This window comes from Brienomyrus brachyistius, unplaced genomic scaffold, assembly GCF_023856365.1.
Source record: "Brienomyrus brachyistius isolate T26 unplaced genomic scaffold, BBRACH_0.4 scaffold38, whole genome shotgun sequence".
Classification (NCBI taxonomy): Eukaryota; Metazoa; Chordata; class Actinopteri; order Osteoglossiformes; family Mormyridae; genus Brienomyrus; species Brienomyrus brachyistius.
This window is the reverse complement of record NW_026042313.1, coordinates 514,582-534,860: the sequence shown is the minus strand read 5'-3', so window position 1 is coordinate 534,860 and position 20,279 is coordinate 514,582. Positions and strand designations below refer to the sequence as shown.

General features: G+C 41.0%; 1 long non-coding RNA gene across 2 annotated transcripts; it reads left to right on the top strand.

The window, feature by feature from the left end:
* The first annotated feature begins 2,540 nt into the window (after nt 1–2,540).
* On the top strand, nt 2,541–8,230 carry LOC125722355 (uncharacterized). Of its 2 annotated transcripts, XR_007386321.1 has the most exons (5): nt 2,541–2,729; nt 5,687–5,756; nt 6,043–6,854; nt 6,954–7,254; nt 7,337–8,230. It is a non-coding gene; the product is annotated as an uncharacterized LOC125722355 (long non-coding RNA). The 2 variants fall into 2 exon arrangements; XR_007386320.1 differs by lacking the exons at nt 2,541–2,729; nt 5,687–5,756 and having other exon boundaries at nt 5,766–6,854.
* The last annotated feature ends 12,049 nt before the right edge of the window (nt 8,231–20,279 follow it).

Here is a 20,279-nt window from a genome sequence, read left to right as displayed (position 1 = left end):
ACATGCCCAGGCGATGTCAGCATTCGTGACGAGAAATGCCACTGAGGCAGACCAGGTCACAAGTGCAGAGGTAAAAATGGCAATACTGTGTGCCAAAAACAACATTCCTTTCTCCTTCCATGATGACTTCAACAAGTGTGTAGCTGACATGTTCCCGGACTCTGCTATTGCACGAAAATACTCAACAGGAAAAACGAAGGCTCCTTTGTTTCCTGTCTGCCATTATTGGACAAACTGATCACCTGGATTAATTAGTTTGTCCAATAATGGCAGACAGGAAACAAAGGAGCTGCCTTTGAAGTTCAGGAAGTAGTGCAGCTGTGCATAAAGCCAGTTGTAGTTTATAAGTGGTTGACAAGTGGTGATTAGCTTTCTTGTCGCCTGTCTTAAAATGTAAGGGATACTGCAGCTTGGTTGGGGTGGTGGGACTGCTCGCGGCGGGCGCCGGAAAATTTCCCTTATTTTCAAATCCAAAACTTGACAGGTATGATAAGCACCCATTCTTAAAGCCAAATTGCCATAATATGTGAACTTTTCGTAGTTACTTGGCGTTTAGATGCACTGAAAAATGTTCCTATGTCCATTTTCCTTTTCTCTGTCATTTTATATAGTTTATGACACTGTAAGGCAAGGCGAGTTTATTTATGCTGTAGCCATTTTATACACAATGGTAATTAAAAGTGCTTTACATAAAGAAAGTAAAACTATCATAAAATAATCACAACAATAAAAACAAGGAATTAAAAAAGGTTTAAATTTGTATTTAAAATTAATTAAGACACTTAAGAACAGAATAGAAACTGATTATACAAAAAAATACAGTGGGGTCAGTTCGGACGTAGCACAGTGCTCATTTAGTAAATGCACAGCTAAACAATATGCTAACTGTGGCCGTTAATGTTAAGTTAATATTATGCCAAGTCGTCACAAATAAAACAATGCATTGGAAACGGCTCTGGCGCGTTAGTTGCAGTGCACTATGGAACAAGTTATTGTAAACAAGCGAACGTTAACTAAATAAGTAATATTTTAATCGCTAATATATCTGATTCATGGAAAATTACATCGGTAATCAGCATTTTTGCCGAAACTAATTTATGAATGAGTCTGCATTAACTACATTAAAGATAATCGCTTTATTTAAATTAAATAAAATACTCTACTTATTGGAGTTCAACGTTAATAGAGCCGCAGCCACACACCTGACTCGTGTGTGTAGAGTAGGTGAGATGAACTGGGAAAGCAGGCAGCGGGCCAAACCACTGTGAGGAAGGGGGGGGGGCGCAACTGTTTCTAAATGCATTATTTGGGTTTGTTTTATTTTCTACTTACACAGTTATTTTAGGTATACGTATATATATTTTTCACAATAGAGAGTGCGTTTTTTTTAATAATTTATTGGGGGGGGGGCATGTTCCCTCCGTCCCCCCCCCCCGCGATTTACGCCCATGATTATAATGAATAATTGTGGGGTTTATTGCTTCCGTAGGATAAGCGGTTTGGAAAATGGATGGATGGATGGATGGATGGATGGATGGATTATAATGAATAATTGTGGGGTTTATTGCTTTCGGGATAGGCTCCGGACACCCCGAGACCCAGTAAGATAAGCGGTTTGGAAAATGGAAATGGAAATTGTGGGGTTTATAGAAAAAAAACTGTGCTAGCGATTATAACTAACATGGAATAGGAAACAACAGCCCTCCACAAGTGAAAACCCAGATGAATGCTACTGAGAACTGTGTTAACACTGATAAAACTAAGAGTATTTTTTTAGTTCTGTGCAACATTGTTTTTTAAAAAATGTAATAGTCAGCTTGAAGCATTTACCTTATTACGAAAGCAATGCCCCAAATTACTTAAACATTTTAAGTAAACATTTTACCATCCATTACCGTAAGGATTCCCAGCCCCCGGTCAGTGTACCGGTACCGTCTGCGCTCAGTGCTCAGGGGGGCGGGCGGTGCCTACCGTCCCGTTTATTACGGGTTCGCGCCGTATTAAAAAGAAAACTGTCTGTATTGTTTAGTGCCGGATTTCCGTTCGCATAGCCAATCTCCCACCATTCCGCATATTTTATCGTGGACACCCCGGCAAATTACACCGCCGTTTTAGGGATCAGTGACATTTTTTGAAGTTTGGGAAGATTTTACTAACCAAATAGCTGTCTATCATCATCACTTCGATATAAGAACACCTCCAATAAAAATAAAGACCACAAGTTTTAATGACATTAAAAACATGCAATAATTTTATCGACATGTACTACATTAGTATAGTATAAAAGAGAAAATAATCAAAGTTGCATAATATAATTTGAAGAATAAAACGAAATTTTGGAGAGCTAACAAACTGCTCACCTCAGTGCCATTTTCATTCGTAGAGTTTGCTGTGCTGCAAACGGTAAAGAATATTTACGTTGTTTCTATGGAAACTACTCCCACTGTCCGCTTAACATTAGTGTAATAGTACGTACGTTGAAACTGGCTAATGAGCTGTATTACGCTACGTGCGTATTACGTCATAACTCGTGCGTAGAGTCAATTTTTCCGGGGAATGTCGAAGACGTACTATGTAGTTCAGATGTAGAAAGTTCTACTTTTCTTTTAAATGTTAAAGAAAGTTTCATAAAAACAAATTGTATAGCGAATGTTCAGTACAATAGGAAGCGTTATTTTGTTCAAGCAAATGGAGCCGAGGCATAATATTTAAAGGAATGTTATTCAAAGGTAATAAGCTTCCACCACACTGCAGCTTAAATACACGCGTAGAGGCAAAATACCGCTTTCTTAAATTAATTACATGATACGTGAATGTCCTGCTTTGTCTTCCAATAAGGTAAGCTCGGTGGCTATAAACACTCATACATTTAGCTGATACAAATTAATTTTGTACTTTGGAAAAAAAAGTAGCTGATTTTGGCTTGTTGAGGCTTCCACATATGACAAACCACAAGATGGCACTGCCTGAGCATGCTTTTAGAAATGTACTGGAGTGCCACTAGCAGGCAAGCAAGTTACTTTGCAACTTCTAGAGCACAGCAATGGTGTTTGACATTCTGTTAGCTATATACGCAGGGATGGATATAACTGGTAAGCATTCAGCATTCAGCAACTGGTAAGTACGCATTCACCTTCAAAAGCGATATGTGCAGCAATCGGTTGTTGTAACAGTGTGAATTCGTACGTACTTTATGTGCATTTGCGGCGATATGACAAGAAATTACCGTGCATTTTAACCTCTATTTTCCTTACTTCTTTATATTACGTTTTCTCTGCTTTATTTCAGTCAGTCTAACATATTGCGCCACAGCCTTCAACCCGAATTTTCATAGCAGACTTCAGTTAGGAGTACGCCTTAGTAATGATTAACCTGGGACTCACCAGGGAGGTGTGGGGGGATACTATTGTAAATTGCTTAGTTTTAACTATAACAGCCTTAATAATCCTATCAAACACAGTGAAATACTGCAATACCTTTATCGCTGAAGGTCTCGTATGATGCTCTTTCAAGAAACTCATTTTAAACCATCAGACGACAGGTGTGGATGGACAGATTACATCTATCATTCTACAATCTTTCTGCTGTAGAGCAAGGGATGTAACAATATTGTTGCATACATCTATTCCCTTTGTTCTTTGCATATCTGATGTGGATTCCCGATCCAAATGGGAGATCTGTCATAATTACTAGTTTATTGTTCATTACGCCTGTACTATTGGTTAACGCATGTGCTCCTAATTGTGATGATATTTTCTTTAAGCGTCTGTTCTCACTGGTACCTGATACCTCTAAATATCACCTTATCTTGGGGAGTGATTTAAATTGTCGCTTTAATCCGAAATTGGATCATCCATCCCCCAAGTTAGCTCTGCCTTCAAAATCTGTCGAAACGATCAATTCTTTTACCAACAAATTTAATGTGTCAGGTGTTTTCACAATTTTTTAATCCCACTCGAAAAGAGTATAGTTTTTTTCTCTGAGATTCATCACACGTTTACCCAAATTGACTATTTCTTAGTTGATAAGACTTCTTGCTCAATATCTGAGTAGCTATGATAAAATAGCTTTCTCAGATCATGCTCCAGTCTCCTCGAAAATTTTGTTAGAACATGGTGTCCTTGACGGTTCAACACTCAGTTGCTTTCCTTGTTGATTTTATTTCACAACAAATTGCCAATTTTCTTTCTTTAAATATATCTCCAGATGTATTTGTTTCCATATCGCTGGAAACCTTGCAGACTGATACCAGTGGGCAGATTATCTGATATGTAAGCAATGATAGAGAGCTGTGGAAGGAGAAGATGGCATATTTAACACAGTGTGAAGCAGATCTTGACAATTGATATGTTTCTCCCCATCTGCTGATGTTTATAAGGAGCACCTAACGATACAAGCAGAGTATGAATTTCTAGTGTCTCAACATACTGCTGAACTACTGATGCAAAAAAAGGTCTCATTATTACGAGCAAATCCTCTAGAAATGAATAATGCGTTCAAGCTTTTCTCCTCTCACTTGTTGTCTAGAGTTCAATAGTTTCTTTAGGGATTTAGCCATTCCTTCATATGAATGTGTGGCTGTGAATGATTTAGATGTCACTATCACTCTCACTGTAACTGAACTGACCACCATGGCGGCTGCTTCGCAAAGTGGTTAATGTCCCAGACCCGATGGCTTTCCTTCAGAGTTCTATAAAAAGTTATGGCCCCAGTTGTCCTCTCTCCTATTGGACATGTTCAACAACCTGAACCTCTTGCCCAAGCTAATATTTCTCATGCTAAAAAAGGGGAAAGATCCTCATTCTTACACCTCCTTTCACCTAAAGGCTTATTGAATACGGACTAAGATCCTGTCCAAAGCACTGGCCCTTCAGGCTTGTTTGACCAGATTGAGGTCCTTGTCAGAATTTTGTTGGTGGTTCCAGTGTCCTCATGTGAAGCTGAGAGGAGCTTCAGTGCATTGCGCAGACTAAAGACGTGGCTAAGGGCTACTATGGGCCAAGATGCACTTAACAGTCTGTTAGTCTGCAATATGCAGAAAGACGAGCTGGAGAACTTTAACATAAACAACATATGCCAAGAGTTTGTGGGGCCCAGTGATACCAGGAAAAACACATTTGGTACTTTTGTTTAGTGTCTATTCATTAATGTAAGTTTGCTTTAAATTGCAGATGTTTTTTTTTTTGCATAGAACAGTTACTGTAAATTGATTATTTAATTGTTGATTTTGATACAAAACATTACTTATTTTATATCTTTTTCACAATAATAGTCATGTTTAAATTTTATTGTATGTTGATGGCTTGACCGTAAACAACATAACAAAAAATGTAATAAATAGTTTTGAAGAAAAATCTGCTTTGTCATTGAACCTGAGAAAAACTTTGAAAATAAGCATAATGACACAGTCTCCATGCTACAATAATAATGACAGAAATAAAGTTTTTCACTGTGGGGACAAATCTTCATAAGTACAATTTGACTGTATTATTTGTGTCCCCTTCAAAAATTGCTTATGAGAAATTTTATATCTATTGTCCCCCCCCTACTGTTAAATAAAATTTATGCCCATGATTATAATAATTATAGCAACTGTATTTTGTGTATGGTTGAAGATCTGTCTGGTCTTTATTCATTTAATTATCACTGTAAATAGCTGGTTAGCTATCTATCATTTACTCCTCAGAAAGCAAATTCAGACAGCGGTTGCCTGGATCAACACCCAGTACTGGGATGCCTGGAACCTGTGTGACGAGGTGATCGACTGGGGAGACGGTGTGGAGGAGTGCTCACGAGCGACACCCCCACTGTCCAGGTTGGGGGGGATAAGGAGGGATTGGGAAGGGCTACTTGGGAAAATGTGGAGGTATCAGAAAGGGGCCTCCAATGGTGAGATGGAGGGGGCGGAGGCTGGTATGAATGTAATGCATATGGTAAATGGAGGTGAGGAGAATGGATGTGAGGTAAGAGTGAATGTGGAGGAGGTTAAGGGAGAAGGAGAGAAAAGTAGAGGGAATGCTTTGGGATCTATTGTGTCACAAGGAGGCAGATCATGGCTGGAAACCATTCAGGAAGAAGGATGTGAGGAAGAAGAAGAAACTGAGGTGGCGTTTCAGGAGGCACAAGACGCTGAAGTTGCCCAGTTGGACAGATGGTGTCCATGTGGCTGGTGTAAGGTGGGGTAGGAGGCTTCTGAACCATGTGTTAGGCCTAGTGCACTTATGGATTGTGCTTGTTTGTTGTAATGAAATAAGCTTATAAACTAAACATAATATATTTTAAAGGTACGTGTTTATATCAGTATCTACATGTAAAGGGAGCAGACACAGGAAAAAGGTATTGAAGACCCTTGATATGATATTGCTGTTTTTGTTTTAGATTCCAAAGTTAACCCTTTATTTAATTTATCCCTTTTCCCCAAGTAGAATAATGCATGTACTTGTAATCTGTATTATTTTGCTTTGGAGTCGGAAGTTCCAAAATCACCAGGCAAGTTATTCGATTGTATGTGTTTTAACTACTAGAAAGATGTAAATGATAAGCCTTAAGATTTATTTAAAATTAATTTATTGTTTTTTTGTAAATTAAAAACAGGAACCCTCATGGACCAAGACTTGAGGGCATTTGTACAATCCACCTGTACAACTTTAACTGGTTCTGCAGTCTTTTTCTCCCCACAGCCTCTGCTTGTTCCCTTCTTCTCTTTCTGTCTTCCCTCCAGGAGAGCTCCTCAGGCATCTCCTGCCTGTAATTCCTGGGAAATGCCACCTGCCACCCATCCTTGGAAGCGTCGCCCATTCTCAGGATCTCATGCGTCACCATTCATCACAGTCACAGCGCTTGCAGACATCTGGGTAAAAGGAAAAGCCCATTTTTTTTAAAACTTGCACGTTAAATTTTCCTCTAATTACCATTTTATTCTTTTAAATTTCATTATGTTTATTTACATTTAGTATGGATTAAGGCATCACCAGCCTGGCATCAGACTCTCCGGACAATGCCAGCCCAGAGGGGGCTGACCTGGAGGACATTCCCCCGGAGGACATGGAGTGGGAGCCTCCAGGTCTTGCCCTGAGTCCCACTCCGTGGTGTCAGCCCCGTGGCCAAAGTTTCCCCAGCCGAGGAGGCTATCGCCGCGACAACGGCAGGGTCAACGGAAATCCAGTCGTGAGCTGAGGTCCAGGAGGAAAAAACGAGGTTATACTACCCAGACCTGCCTCCTGATCCAGGCTTGGTCCAAGATGGTCTTTCAGGGTATCCCATTCAATGATTCCCAAAAGGAACCACATCCGGTCTCCTCATGGCGCTGGTACTGGCCTGTGCTTTTGTTTTGCAGGGTCCCTGGTTTGGTCCAGTTCCTGTCCTGCCTGCCCCTCGACACCCTCCGACTCTGCCAACCCCTCGCCGTCTACCGATGCTGTTCTTCCCTCGGCTGCCGCAGACGAGTGGAGCTTCTACAGACCCAGACAGGATTCCAAAGGCCCCCCTGGCCGTGACCCTTCTGCGGCACCCCGGAGCCCATCAGAGGCCCTGAACTGTTCACTTTACCTCCCATGCTACCTAGTGTCTTGCCCCTCCTAATACCTCAGTCTTTGGTCTGTAGTCTTGCTTCCCAGTGGCTCTCCCTGGTTTCACCTCTTAGCCCGATTTCACTGTTCCAGCCCCCACTCCAGTCACTCTTGCTTCCCGCTTTAGGTTCCCCTCTCCTGGCCATATTATTGTTGCACTGGTTCCATTGCTTGCCTGTCTTGTCTGGTTGTGTCCTGCCTTGTCTGTCCCTGTGCCATCTTTGGTCCTTTTGATGCCCAATCCCTCCCTTTTGTCTCCTTCTACTGTGTCCTTTGTTCCCACTTACCCACTGACACCCACTGTCTGTCTTTTGGTCCATAGTCAGCATCCCTGTTGGATTACCTGGCCTGTCATGAGTTGTGTCCTGGGGGTTAGTCTCCCCTGTTGTCCTTGGTTTTGCCCTGGTCTGTGTGTCCCCTTAATGATGCCCTTGTACCCGGAGGGCACAGGATTGGGAGGGGGGCGTTTACTGTCATGTCTTGCCCATTTAGTCAACCTTCCTCCCCTTCTGTCAGTCACTATCAGCTTCCTTGTGTTTTCCCATTCCTTAGTCTGGTAAAGTGCCCAGTCCTATCTTCTCCAGTTGTGTCCTTGTCTGTTTGCGTCTCTGTGCCCAAACCTGCCTGTCAATAAAACTCCCCACGAAGGGGATTCTGCCCTACAGCTTGCATTTGGGTCCTACTTCCCACCGGTGACGTGACAGAGGAATACATGCTTAGTGCCAGGCAGAAATCTTTGATTTTGCATCCATATGGTGACTTGGTGAAGTTAGCTGATAGTTCTCTTGATTCCAAAGACATATGATTCTTGTCTGTGCATTATGCATATCCAAAGTTAAGAGCTTCAGATTAATAGGTGCAAAAAACGCATTTTGCGTTTGTCGAGTTCGAAGGGTTAACTCACTGAATATTTATGTTACGCCAAACATGACTCATTGTCGTTTTGGACAGTAAGCACTTTATGTAATTCATCCATTGCTCCTTTTCCTTATGGTATACAGCCGCTTTATACATGTGGAGACTCACACATTTTTCACATTCCAGTACTTTCACACATTTTACTGTCATTGTACATCTCTTCTGATGTCACATTTATTTATTTGTTTATTGATTTATAACCTGGTAACTGCACACTGCACAAATACAAATAAATGATGAATTACCAAAACCTTAAATACTGTACAGAAGGATAAACTCAATTATTGCTGAAAAAGTCTACACAGATATAAAAATATAATATTCCCATCAAAATCACACATGCACAGCCAAAAATGTAGGCAGTAACTATATACTGCTTTGCCAAACAGGTACAGGTATCAGACACACAGAACATCAACTTGTTTAGTATACTCTTTGTTTATTAGAAAACTGGATACATCATCCAGCAGAAGGAAAAATAGGCCGACCATTTAAGACAGAATACATTCAGCAAACTGAATGTGACCTTCACTGCCAGACATGCAGCCTGTTAAAAGGTGCAGTGTTATACTGTACATAATATTTTAATTAAGGATATTCAAAGTTAATATAGTGTACTTTAGTGAACTTTTGTTACCTTCCTCGCACAAATATGTGAATTTGTCCCATACTGAATGAAATAACCCTTTATGCCCTCACCGATGTGAATTGGTACAAATTTCCACAGCTTTCTCACCATAGCCAGCCATTTTCTCCATAATCATAATCAATTCCAACTCCTGCTATTATTTCTTTCACTGCAGACAGAATGACGTGGCCTTTCATCCACTTCAGTCTCATTCATTCTGCAATATGGGTGCTTGTGGTTATTAAGCAAGCAAATGATCCATCTTCTTCTGCAGTATCAACACTTAAAGGAGAAAGTCAGTCTGTGAGAATAGCTGACTGCAGTGACTGTCCTTCCGTGCAATCAATGTGTGCAGGGAGTAAGACCAGAGTACAGACGCACAAAGCTTATATTTCTTGCTTTTACCAAAAACAAGCTGAAAAATAAATATGTCCAGCTCTTGCCTGAGAACCGCTGCGATGTTTCTATTTCAAATACAAGCTCGAAGCCATCCATCCATCCTATGTAACCGGGGGTCCGGCGTCGGCTGTCAGAGGGCTGAAACGGCAGACGCTGTCGGTAATCCAGGTCGGCTGATCGTAGATGGCAGTAAGCGCGCCAGGCATGACTCGGAGCCAAGGAGGCGAAGCAGAGATCGGTACACAGGAAGACAGGAACACAAGGAGGGGAAAAACGCTTGCACGCTGCATAAACCATGAAGATCTCGCGTCTGGCCAGAAATAAGAGACTGAGAAGGGGAAGGTTGACCACAGATGGGAGGGGCGGGGTTCCAAAGCGGAACCACACCTCCTCAGGCACTTCCATCTCCTGCCAACATTCCTCTGTCCTTTATTTCCCTTCACACTGCACTCCAATCATGCTCCACAACCATAAACCTCTGAAATCTCCTACACTCTCTGCACTCGACTGACTCCTTACCAGCTTCTCTCCTGCCGCTGCCTGCACTCCTTCATGTTCTGTCGGCACCCAAACCACCTACTTTGCTCGCCCCATCATTTCTCCCAGATCCAGCGTGGGCTGATTAAAAGCCACTGCTAAGGGGGGATCCTCCTCTGGTGTGTTGCACCATTCTCCCACTACTCCTGTCCTCCGTATCTGAATGGCTACTCCCTCAGGGCCTAATATTATCCAGTCTGCCGTCATGCGCATCCCGTCTTTCTCTCGGCAAGGCAGCGGATCTATCAGCCGATCCCACTCATCCCTCACTCCAGGATCACTGAAATCTCCCATCGCAACTAACAACTGTATTTATCCTATTTCCAATTTAGCACATTGCTATATTGTTCCTGTATAAATGGTCTCCACTGTTCTAGGATTTCCCAAACCTTTCCAATAACTTCTTCTAATCCGTATAAGCTATACTATCCCTGCTGGACAACAACCTTTGTTGCAGAAGGGTGAACTGTCCACTGAGTACCTCTACTCCCCCTTCGTACATTTTATGTCTATCTGCAGCTGACACAAAGCATCTCTGCCTAACAAATTCACTGGGATATGCTCTGATGTTAGTTTAGACATATTTACATTTTTGGCCCCTATCTGAATATCTACTAAACAAGATTCTGGAACATGCAGGTTGGACAGGTGTGTCCAGGCTGATCACAGCTCCAGCACACCAGCTGAATCAGCCTGTTCCCCAGTCTCTCCGTGTTCTAGGATCATCAAATTTGTGAGTAAATGGGTGCCCTCTGAGGAAACCCCCATCCATTGTATATACTCACTCTGTTCTAATTAGGGACCAGAGGCCAATTAGAGGCCTTGTTTTTTTGGCGGTGACTAACTCAATTTCTTCGTCAGCTCCCTCTCATGCTCTTCAGCAGAGTCCTCCTCCTCTCTGTACAAGTCAATAGCGTGGATCAGCTGCTCCTCAGGAATAGTAATAAGCCCCACCACTTGCCTTAGCCTGCTTCTCACTGGCTTTGGGAGCGTGTCCTGCAGTGCCCTCCGGTACAGACCTCTAAACACCGAATCCTGCAGGTCCTGCTCTGCCTCAGTGCTCCACCGCTTTTCTTGGGCTTGCAGATAGGCAGCTGGGCTCTCCCCCTCCTTTACGGGCTCCACCTTCATTTCAGCCACACTCAGTCACGGAGTCCCTGTCACCACTGCCAGCATTCTCTCCATTCCGTCTACCCCCAGGACACAAGCCTGAACCGCTTTTATGTCCCCCATCACCAAGAGCCGTCCCATAGTTTCCTCCTCAAATACTTTCATCCATTTTCCAGCTCCGTCTGCCAGGACTGTTCTGCCCATGACACATACTGTGTCTGTGCTCCTTTCACCACCAGGGGGAGCATCAGAGTGTCCCTATCGGGAGTCTCACAGCACCTCCTTCTTCCCACTGTTCTATGATCTGCATTATCCTCCTCTACTCCTTCCTCACTATCCGTTTCTATCTCCTTCTCCTGAAACTGACTCCATGCTCTACATGGAGGGTTAGGGCTGTCCATCAGATGCATCAGCCCTTCTGCAGCCCTTCCACTTGCTCCGCACCCCACCTTTATATCCCCCCCTTTTTTCTTAAACCCACATGCCTGGCCTTCTATTATTATATCACTCCTTCGCAGTCCTTCCTTCACGGTCTGCCGCTGCAGGTCGCTCACTTCCCTGTACCCATATAAACAACTTTCTTCATCCTTCTGTTTCTTCCCCTCTGAACTTTATCTTGCCCTCTATTACTGGAAAGTGGCCCTTAAATATCAGAGGTGGCCCTTCTACTAACAGATACAGTCCCTGATACAGAGGAAGTCGTAACTCCTCCTGCTCTGTTTCACCTTTGACTCCTGCCTGATTCTCACTCATCACTCTCTCATCACTTTCTGCTCTTTTCTCCAGGCCTCTCCCTTTGCCATAACCTCAGAACCTCCAGTTGCTCACTCCTTTTCTTGTTACACCTTTCTGTGTTCTTATTAGCCTTATGATACTTTATCAGAGTCTCCATCTCCTCACACACTGCCACATCCAGAAATATAGCAGAAATATAAAGTACAGATATTTTATGGGTTCCACTGAAATAAAGGTAGCTGATTATAAGAAAGATCTCAGTGTGTATGTTGATGCTTCCATGTCCCACTCTCGTCAGTGTGGGGAAGCAATAAAAAAGGCAAATAGAATGTTGGGTTACATCTCTAGCTGTGTGGAGTTTAAGTCAAAGGAAGTGATGCTACGATTATATAATTCCTTGGTAAGACCCCACCTAGAATATTGTGTACAGGTTTGGTCACCATACCTTAAGAAGGACATTGCTGCCTTGGAAAAGGTGCAACGTAGGGCTACGAGAATGATTCCTGGTTTTAGAGGAATGTCTTATGAGGACAGATTAGTTGAGCTGAATCTGTTCAGCCTCGAGCAAAGAAGACTAAGTGGGGGCATGATCCAGGTATATAAGATTCTAACAGGTCTGGATGGCGGTGACATGACATACTAGAACTCGTGGCCACAAGTGGAATTTAGCGGGAGAACATTTTAAAACGAATTTGAGGAAGCACTTCTTTACACAGCGTGTAGTTAGAGTATGGAATAGTCTTCCTACTAGTGTAGCGCAAGCTAAAACCCTGGGTTCCTTTAAATCAGAGCTAGATAAGATTTTACCAACTCTGAGCTGTAAGGTAAGTTTTCTCCAAAAGTACTTGATGGGCCGGATGGCTTCCTCTCGTTTGTAAATTTCTTATGTTCTTAAGGTTACTTTTCCTATAGAACAAGTCTATACATTGTCCTTTTAATAAACAAACTAAATAGCCTTATGCTATTTATCTTATTTACACAAAAGCTTGTCATTTTTGTCTCTACATGGTCGCACCTTTACAATTCTCCTCTGCTCTCTGTATTGCGCATGGCGGACTTCCGCCCCGATGCAGACAGGTGAGCACACTCCCACCAGCGGACAGAGAGCGCGCGTCGGAAAATATGTCACGTCAACCATCTGAAAAGCAGACAAAAATATCTGCTGTGCAATATATCTACGTATGACTCCTTCCAGCCCAGTCAAAAGTTTCACTAATTATCTACTTCTTCCCTTGCATGTTTAGTCCTATACTGAACTCCCTGATCGCTACACCTTACTGTTGCTTTAAGTTTAAGATTCGTCCAAATTTTACAGTAACCTACCCACACTTATACTACAGAGAATGTCTTTTGCATTAAAGCTCGCAAATATTAAATTTCGATTCCACAGTTATGGCTTTAGATACCTAGGGATCCTTGGTATATCATACTTATACAAAACTATTTATAGTAAATTACTATGTGAAATAAAGAATTATCTCCAAAGATGGGAAATCCTCCCTCTATCCTTATTGGGGAGAGTGGAGAGCATTAGAATGAACATACCACCTAGGCTTCTCTTTATGTTCCAGTCCCTGCCCATAGGGGTCCCTATATCCACATTCAAAACGCTCAATAAATGGTTATCCAAATTTACCTGGCAAAACAAAAGACCCAGGATTGAACTGAAAAGACTGTTAAACCCAAAAGAGAACGCGGGTCCTGACTTGCCTAATTAAAAAAATTATTACTTGGCAGCCAACTTATATCAGTAGTGGTATGGATAACCCAGGACAGGGAGGCTCAGTGGGTGGGAATGGAACAGAGTATCTGCCCAAATCTGCCGCTGGACATAGCAATTATTTTTAATCAAGATACACAGAAAGTAAATAAAATCAATAACATTTGGATAGGAAACACTCTGAAAAGTGAGAGAGAGGCTGGGACGCCCTTCATCAATATCAAGAGCAATGAAAATTGCACAGAATGTTGATTTTTCTACCATCTAAATTAGATACAGGGTTTAAGACATGGGGAGAAAAGAGGTTTAACCAGTTGGATCAGTTGTGTGATGGAGGAGATCTAATGTCCTTCGAACATCTTAGAAACAAATGTGGCCTCCCAGTGCCCAACTGTTTTAGATACCTACAGTCAACAAATATATTGTTTATATTAACAATTAAAGGATTGGTTAAAAAGAACATTATATCATATATTTATAAAATATTACAAAAAGAGTCAACAGTGTTGATATCAAAGAAAAATGAGAACTAGAGATGAATACTATCATTAACAATGAAGATTGGACTCATTCATGTAAAGAAGGACACAGAATAACAAACAGTCCTACATGGAGGAAATTTCATTGGAAAGTTAAGATGAGATACTTTAAGACTCCCCTTCTCACCTCTACGTTTGGCAACACCTCTAATCGGGGGTTTATTGGAGGGGTTGTGACCTGGTAGGAGACCACACCCACATTTTTTGGGATTGTCCAAAACTGTCAGAGTACTGGCAAAATATACAGGAAGAGATAAAAAAAATGTTTGAACATAAAATTACCACTTGAACCAGCTCATTTCATACTAGGAATTATGCCACAGAATATAGTGCATGAAAATAAGGTTGTATTACAGAGAGTTCTTCTTGTAATTGCCAGGAGGATGATAACGATCTCCTGGCTAAAACCCCAGCCCCCCACGGCAGTACAATGGAAACAAAGAGGAAAGAAAATGTATAATATGGAATTTATAACTGAAAAATTGTTAACGAGAACAGAGTGTTTTGTGGAAGAAATTTCTCGAAGTCCGATGTTTAAGTGTTTGACAGAACTTTATTATTCGATGAGCTCACAGGGAACAGACACTCAGCAATCATACGTCTTGTGTTCTGCTCCCCGAGCAACAAATTCATACATCTTTTATGGCCTAAAATGCGACAGTCATCTGACAAATCAAGGACAAATCGGATTTTTGGACGTTCCAGTTACTTCTGCCTTTCAAGGTCCAGGCAGTTCAAAGAAAGCTTGGCCATCTGGAGATACCAGTTTCTTCTACGTTTTCAAGGTCCACCTATCAGCTTAGAACAAGTCTATCTATTTGGGACTTTTCCTTTTGCTATATTATTCTAGGACTCGTTGTTCTCTTTTTCTACATTTTATATTATCCAATACCATGCATTCATTTTATAATATCTTCTGCAACAGCTTACTTCTCAGGTCATGCCTTTGCTTTGACCTGGGCCTCTTGCTGAACAAGCAATATATGGCAAACATGTTAGTTCCTCTATAGAAAATAGAAATTTCTTACTTAAGCAGATTTGCATTCTTGTTTCATACATTCAATTAATGACAAGTAAATTACATTGTTTCAACCACTATGTGTAAATCAACAACACATTGTAAACTCAATTGTTAATTACTGATTAGGTAATGCATTTTGCATAATCATCTATATTCCATTATTGATTACTGATTAGCATAATCAAGAATTTTCTATCACAGTTTCTTTATTAAAAGGTTTACAATCTGTAATTTTCTTTTTTCAACAAGACTTTTGCACAGTACTGTATATCTTATAACATAAGAAATTTACAAATGAGAGGAGCCCATTCGGCCCATCAAGCTCGTTTGGGAAGAACTTAACTAATAGCTCAGCGTTGTTAAAATCTTATCCAGCTCTGATTTAACCATCTCTCTCAATATAATATTGGGATCATTTATTCTCTTCAGAGGCCTCCATAGAATAATGCATCCATCCCCTCACTTATGTTTAGACAGACGTATCCTAAGGCACCAGGGCAACAACAGTCAGAATAACAACAGAATCATCAATTTCACAGCTAGTTTTAAAAATTGCTTTAATGCAGAGTGATTACAGAAAAAAAGATAAGCAAATTAGGTAATATTAACAAAATTATTAAAACATGTAGAGTAATAGACATATTTGTCTTTCAGACATATTGTGCTTTTTTAAGAGCAGAAGGGATACATTAAATCAGGATTATATTTTGTTTTTAATGATATATATATATATATATATATATATATATATATAATTTTTTTAAATTTACATCATTATAAATGAGAACTATAAGTGATTGCTAATTACTGTTAACTAATTTCCTGTATGATCTTTCTCCCCTTCAGTCTTAAAAATAATTATATGTCAGGGGGCCAATCAGTGGAGGCACACGGACACATTGGCCGGTTATCCTATTTGTTCAGCGCCAGCCCAACAAGTAGAGTATTCAGAACCATGGACAGTGACCAGTGTTACTGTGACATCTGGTTCCTTCATTGGCTCTATATAGTTTTCTAGAAATAACTAAATGCCTCTGTTGTACAAATTTCCAGCCATAGACTTGCTTCCTATATGACGAGAAAATTTTATTTTTACTCAGACTAAGAAGCTATAGATAATCAGCTCTGCATGCGATCTCCCCTTTACTGCTCGAGCAGGGCTCATGCACATCAACAAATGTCAAGGCAGCAAGTGCATACAAACAACTTCTCAGGACAGTTATAGGGCTTTCATGAGGAGTCAAGCTGCTGCGTCATTCAGAGATACCATTGTCTAATACTTGCACTAAATCATTCTAAGTACTTGGGCGTATTTAGTGTCAGAATCCATCCCTGCCTTGTCCTGTTCTCTCTTTTTTGTTCCTATTTGGCCAGCACATGTCACTGGCCATCCTATTCTCTCCTCTGTCTAGTAGCTCCTTAGCTCGTAGTGTGTTTGCCTGCTGCTCGGGCCGCCATGTGGCTTAGTTTGACATGTGATCAAAATTTAGAGTAAACTAATACATGATAGCTTGCCTTAAAAAAAGATCAATGGCAGAACAGGGGCTCTGAACACAGTTTGCATTAATAAGGAATTAACCATTTGTCTCAATATAAAATTGGGATAATTATTCTCTTCAGAGGCCTCCATAGAATAATGCATCCATCCCCTCACTCATGTGTACAGAGGCATATCCTAAGGCTCCGGCAACATCTTTCAGATCAACAAAAGCATCAACAATTTCACAGCTAGATTCAAAACATACTTTAATGTACAGTGATTGCAGTAAATGATAAATAAATTAGGCAATATTAATTCAATTATTGAAATGTGCAGATTAATAGTCAGAAAAGGTTTTATAATTTTACATCATGATAAATGAGAACTATGCGTGATTACTAATTACTGTTACCTAATTTCCTGTCTCGACTTTTCCCCCCTCATTGTTAAAGGTAATTATATGGTAATTATATTTTCTGCACTTGAACCGAATTTCAAAATAAATGACACCTGGGTGACCCGGGTTCGAGTCTCTGCCTGGGTCACATGTGTGTGGAGTTTGCATGTTCTCTCCATGTCGTCGTGGGGTTTTCTCCGGGTACTCCGGTTTCCCCCCCACAGTCCAAAAACATGCTGAGGCTAATTGGAGTTGCTAAATTGCCCCTAGGTGTGCATGTGTGAGTGAATGGTGTGTGAGTGTGCCTCGTGCCCATTGCTTCTGGGATAGGCTCCGGACCCCCCACGACCCAGTATGATTAGTGGTTTGGAAAATGGATGGATGGATACACCTGGGTCTATTAAAAGAAGGTGATGCTGCCTGAACCACCAACCAAGGCTGGGAGGAAAGGGAGGAACACTAGTCAAATGAAGGAAGAAAAGGCCACAGTATCTCATGGTCATGAATACAAAAGTCAGGGAGTGTTATGAAGAAGGCACCACACTTAAGACCATTGGTTTTATGCAGTGAATTACACCAGAGAGAGTTTTTGCATTTTAGCTGTGTTATGTAACATTCCTCAGACTTCATTTTAATGTTTTCTTCAACACAACAAATTCCCACGGTAACAAAAGCGCTGAGGTCTGGATCGTTAATTGCAATGTGGGGAGTGCAGACCAGCTGGGGTGGGGGATCGTGCTCAGTCACGGTAAAAGGCAAATGGGTAAATTGTGAATACGCCCTTAATCTAACTACAGTTTAACGTTGTTCCACATACCAATATCACTACGTATCGGTATCGCAAAACAAAATTTAAAATGTTAAGATTCTGTCATTCTGAAAATCTGAGTATTTAAGACATTATGTTCCATAGCGATTTGTGGAGATAAATACCCTCGGACAGTAGCGTTCATTTCACAATTAAGTCTCTTTAAGTCATTGTTTTTTGTTAAGCAGGATGAATGTGTGATTTTTAATTAATAAACCTTTAAGGGTTATATGCTTATGCTGTTGTATACTGTTCTCGGTGTTCTAATTATAGAATAATATATAGAATAATTATAAAAGAGCTATAATTATTATGATGTTATTATTTAATTGTGTGGGCCGTGTTGCTTGATTACATTTGACTCCTCGGCACGTGGGACGCTGCCGGTTTGAAAGACGCGGCTTCACTTGTTTTCTGCACCAAGGTGGGTTGCCATTCTGCTCCCATTTTATCGGATAATTTATCTTATTGTTTAGTATTTTTTCAAATTTGCATGTATATTAAAATATGTTTGATGAGTAAAGTCAGTATATTGCTTTTAAATAAAGTGATTTTGTTCCGGGCTACTATGTTAATTATGTTAAAATTTTATGCGCAAAGTGTAGTTGACATTTAACTTTTCCGCGTGCGCTTTCCTGCGTTTAAGTACATTATTGCGCTTGCTAGTAAGTAAATTAGTTCATTTCTTTTAAATAAAGTGAACATTGTTGTGGGGTGCTGTGTTGGTTAAATTTAAATTTCGTGTGCAAGTCGGCTAGTTTCCTGTGCCGCAAAGTCTAGGTGATATTTCACTTTTCCGCGTGCGCTTTCATGTTGCATTCTACTGCGGATGCGGGTGGTTGCGCTCGGTGCTGCCTACAGCAATGATATTCCAGCAGACCAGGAGAGGGCACATGTATTGCAAGAAACACAAATAAAAGTAGTGAAGCAAGTCCTGTAAAGTTTGTTTGGTGACTAAAATCAGTATATTGCCATTTAGTAAAATTTTAAATTGTTCCAGGCTTCTGTTTTGATTATATCTAAATTTTATGTGAAAGTTAACTAGTTTCATATGCTATAATGCAATTGTTCATTGCGGAGGTGTCAGTGCAGAACTGTATTCCATGTGCCAGGAGTGACTGACAGCTCCATTGTATTGCCTGTATGTTGTTTTTCCTCATTCAGATACAGATGAATTGCAAAAGCTGTCAGCTGGAGCAATGCTGAACAGGAGAAGCGGTTTCAGAAAATGGATGAATGTCCCCAGAGGTGTGAGGCAACAGTTTTAACCACTGCATCACTGTACCATGCCCCTGTATAGGATATGTAGAAGAACCTGTTGCAGTTATCTGGTGTGTGTGTTTTTGACTTTCCCTGCCGGCCCCTGGAGGTTTGGGCTTCCCCTTTAAGTCTGGTGCCTCCCAAGGTTTCTTCCTTCAAGGGAGTTTTTCCTTGCCACTGTCGCCTATGGCTTACTCACTGGGGACTTTGGGTGGGGATGCTGTAAAGCGCTTTCACACAATGTAATGTTGTGAGAACGTGCTATACTTTGTTGTGTAATTTTGTATTTACTCACGCAAATAAAAAATTGTTTGATAACAAAAAACACTTGTTTCATTCTTTTTCCCTGCGAACATATCAGTCACTTCCCTCCTGCTCCTGCATTCAAAAATGAAAGTTTGTCCTGCACTGCACTTTATTGCTGTGGGTTCCACAGGAATGCAGACCTCTACTTTGGTGTAATCCTGCTGTTGTTGTAGATGGTCTGCTCGCACGCTTTCACATTGTGCACAAGCAGTTCTGTTTCTGTATCTCTGTAGAGAAGCATTCTTTTCTTCTGCCTGGCAAATCCATCATTATAATAGCAATCCACCTAGCGCACCTAGCTCTTAAAGAAAATGTTTGAAAAAATTAGTTTATAGCATGTTTACACCATAAAAACAGCAGTGAATGAGTACAACCCTTGTGGACCAGGCGCCTGGCTTTGACTATTTTTCTGCCATTAAACTAGCAAACGTGGGTTGGCCATGACGTAAAATAACTTGTGCCTTTAAATTGTTAAAAAAAAGTCTTGTGTGTTGTAAAGTGAGGTATGAAACAGATACCAGGCCGCTTCAGTGAGGGTCAGCGTAAGTTTTATTAATGTGATTTTGCGGTTTAAACTGTTTCATTGGAATCAATCCAACCAGCAGCATGAAGACTGCAAGCCAAAGAAGTGGGACGATGCATGAGAAGAACAACTCAGTCAATCCTCACGTCTCCTCTCTCCTCAGGCGATTGATGGACTCTGAGCATGAGACATGTACAAAAGATGAGGACTCTTCTCCACTATTCAAATGGAAATTGTTCTTAATCTTTTATTTATACCTTTTGCTTATACCGTAAGATTTAGGAACACACTGAAAAAGATCAACTTTAATACATTTGAAGGTTGAAGTTA